The sequence below is a fragment of the Silene latifolia genome, chromosome Y (assembly GCF_048544455.1).
Source record: "Silene latifolia isolate original U9 population chromosome Y, ASM4854445v1, whole genome shotgun sequence".
Classification (NCBI taxonomy): domain Eukaryota; kingdom Viridiplantae; phylum Streptophyta; class Magnoliopsida; order Caryophyllales; family Caryophyllaceae; genus Silene; species Silene latifolia.
This window is the reverse complement of record NC_133538.1, coordinates 110089846-110093878: the sequence shown is the minus strand read 5'-3', so window position 1 is coordinate 110093878 and position 4033 is coordinate 110089846.

Below are 4033 nucleotides of genomic sequence, written 5' to 3'. Positions count from 1 at the left end.
TTAATTTGGTTTTGATGTAATAGTTAAGACAATAAGACAATTAGCTTGCTTTCGTTTGTAGTAGCTTATCTTTCGCAGGTACTTTTCTACTTCGATTGGACTTTGCCCCGTTTTCAAGCTAGCATAGTGGAGACTTCTGCACTTTAGTATATTTTTTTTCCTTCCTTTATTTCTGCATTTATTATCCCCATCTCCCCTTGTTGGTTCTCTTTGTCCTTCTATGTGTGTTTTTTTTTTGCGCTTAAACCTGTTTTACACATTGAGGACAATGTGTTGTTCTAGCTTGGGGGAGGGATTTAAGGTGTCTTGTTGCTTTATTGCTTTCATATATTCAAAAATCTAAAATCACTTGAAAAAATGGAAAATTTCATCAAAAGTTTCAGGTTGTGTCCACCCTTTTGTCTTATGCATATTGTTATTCCTCTTTGCATTTCCCATATTATAGCTTTTTAAGCTAATAATTCATGCTTATTAACGGGTATTGCTTGCTTGGGGATGTCTTGACATAGTGGGTGTTGGATGAATTTTGGACAAAGTAGACTTGATCTTGACATTGGTAAGACACATTTATGATAAAGTAGAGCCTCCAATGGCCGGTGCATCTATATCCGACCTCAACTAGGTGTGTTTAGTTTCTCCTCTTGCTGTGCGTTGCATCTATACGCATAAGTATGGTTTTTTTGTTCCATTTTGTATGAGTTTTGCTATCATGATTGCAATTTGAAGACATTCACTTGTTTGCTTACAAATATTGCCCAAATCTTACCCTTTTCCTAGCCACATATAAAATTGCCTACCTTTGTTGAGCTAGTGATTTGCTACTTGTGTTGGGGTGCTCTCTTATTTGGGATATGGTTATTTGTTACCATTGTGAGCATTATTGTTATGGGATTGCTGATTCCCGTATCGTGGTGAATGTGATTTTGAAAGAAAGTGAAAAAAAAAAAGAAAAAATTGGAAAAAATGCAAATGAAATGAAAGAAAACAAAAGAAAGAAACTTGAAAAAAAATGAGAAAGAATGATGAAAAAGAAGATGAAAGAAATATGAGTTGCTTCCATGTTTGAGATATATTTTTTTGGGAAGTAGTCTCTTGTGTTGTAATGCAAAATGAGTCATTATGATGCTTTTGACTCTAATACTTGTTGCTTGGGAAGGGTTAAGGTTTGGAATGAGCATCCTTGCACTGTTTGGTTAGTTACTAGCTTGGCATTAGCTCCACATAACTAAAAACATTTCTCCCCCACCTTCTTACCTATTTCCCCTAGCCTTCTTCTTTGTTCTTGGCTTCTTTTCTAGTGCATATTTGATCATGATTAGCATTATCTTGTTGATTTGAAATGTTTACCATACAAGATTGCAGGAGCATTCTCTTGAATCGTAGATAGGAGAGTGTCACATTCACTATATTTGCCTTGTTCATAATATGAGTGTGAGTAAATCCCGTGAGGTGTCTAATGTCAATAAGATCATGCAAGAGTTGAAATATCCATGTGAATTCTATTATGCTACGCCGTCATGTAAATCTCATCCATGTTGTTGCATTTTTCCTTGTGCCCATGTTGTTTCGGGATTTGATTCATTGTGCTTTAAAGTTACTTGACGAGAATTGCATTTGGATGAGATGATTGTTGCTCATACCCTTGTCCTTGTCATACATAATATTGTGTGCTTGCTTGAGGACAAGCAAGGGTTTAGCTTAGGGGAGTTTGATAAGTCCATTTTATATATAGTTTAACTCCCTATTTTAGCTCGTTTTATTTGATTATTGCACTTCTATTAGTGTATTTGTGAGCTAATTCAGTGTTCTTGGTGTGTTTGCTCGTATTCGTTGCATTTTATTGGAATTGAAGCACTCGGTATCTTTTTTCCGTCAAATTAGCACTCACCCAAGTTCACAAGGCTAATGAGAGCAAGTCTTGACCATACAAGGGTGTTCCGGGAAATATAGGGGCATTTCGGGAAGAAATTGGAAATCCCGAGCTTGATGAAACCAACTTTGGTTGGTGGGAAAATACTGAAATGTAGTCCAAGTAAAAGCCCATCATAAGAGCATACACTGGATGCCAAATGATCCCTAGGATGCCTTAGACGGACTCTTAAAGAAGCTTGCATTGGATTCCGCATTGTCATAAAGCAAGAAGTTAAGACGGAATTAAGACAAAAATCAGAAAACACAGAACCCCGATCGCGGTGAGGTGTCCCCGATCGGGGTGAGCCCTCCATTAATTGTTTACGTTTCGTCTCTTGGTCCTATATAAAGAGTGTTGATCCAGGACCTCAAACACGACTCCTACACCACTTTTACATGTTTTTCATACACAATTTTAAGTTCTTAGTATAGTTTAGATTAGCTTTCCCTTTAGCATTTCCTTTATGTTATAAACAAGTTCATTTATGCATTTCAATTTATATGCAAGTTACATTTCAAGTTATTTCCAATTGTTATCTTGTTCTTCATTCCCAAGTTATATTTCCATTGTCAAGGTAATCTCATTTCTAGTTTACTTTTGTTATTCATTTATCATTTCCATTACTAGTTTAGTATGTTCATGTTAATCATTTCATTTGTCATTAGTTTAGTTTTCATTATGCAAGAGTAATTCATTTGTTTAGGGAATAGGGAAGCCATGCATAAATAGTTTTTGCATTTGTTGAATTGGGATGCTATAGTAATCGTATAATAGTTTCTATCACATTCTTGTATTGATTTGTTAGACTTTGATTGTTGGCCACTATCTTAGATTAAATTTGTTAATTCACTTTATAAGTAGAGGCACGAAATTTAATTAGACTTAGCATGTTTTAGTAGACCGATCTAGCCATAGCGAGAGCTCACTAGAACCCGTTCTATGGTTGACAATAAGGCCGAGAGGTAGTTGTCTTTAAACCTAAACAATTATCGTATTATCAATTTCCTAGTTTGACATGAGCATTTACATAATTTGCATGTGTGAACCGACTTCCCTAGGCTATTTCTTTATTATTAATTTCTTTCATATTTTTTATCATTGTTTTACAAACCCAACCAAATGATATCATACGATAACCGACCTTGATAGAATTCACTCCATGACAACTTGTTTAGCAACTCCCGTCTCTTTGTGTTCGACCCCTACTAAATTCATTTGTTTCTAGGGTATTTATCTTTGTTAGGTGCGCGATAGCCTATCATAGCCGCCTGTTTTTGTGCTACTACTCTTTTGGTGTGTATTAGTTGGATTGCCTGACATCATTTAGAGCAATGGTTAAACGATGAACTTTCAAGTGTACAGCTTTTTACCCCTTTTGAGTGTACTACTTGCCATTGAGATTGACCTTCTTTCTAGGCAATCCTGTGGGTTGTTAAAACTTGAAATATTTATGAAAAGTTAGTTAAGATGTTGTTATAATTGATCAAACCGAATAAAAAAAATCCAATTGGCTTTACAATTTGGACACATAAACGCATGTTAACATATAAAGAAACGTAATTAAAAAAAACATTTATCAACAAAGGAGGAGAGAAAAATCTATCCAACTGGTTATGAAGGCCCAATTTCAATCGAAACCTAATGAAATTTTGTTAAATTAGAAGAAATCAATTCACAGTAATAAAATGGCAATACAACTTGAGGTAAATAACTCATTTGGTTTTGCATAGGTTGGGTAATAAAATAATAATTAAACATATTAATGTGAGGTATATGAAAAGATGTTAAAGAATGAAGTGACTGAATGTTTCTTATATTTTCGCCAAATGCTCTTTTCTTTTTATTTCATTGAAATCACGTAATTACATTACACCATAACATTGAACAATGAAATGAACTTAATGGCATTTGACATTTGCTTGCATTCATTGAGACATGCCAACTAAGTTATATAACATGAACAAGCAGATAAATATAATTAGGCCTCGTACGATTACTTTCCAATTGAAGGCACCTTTGTTATTCATCAATCTTCCTCTTCTTTCATCATCTCTACACAGTTTTTCCCTCAATTGATTTCTTTCCTCTAACAGTTGCCTAATGATGTCTCTCAGCCAATTT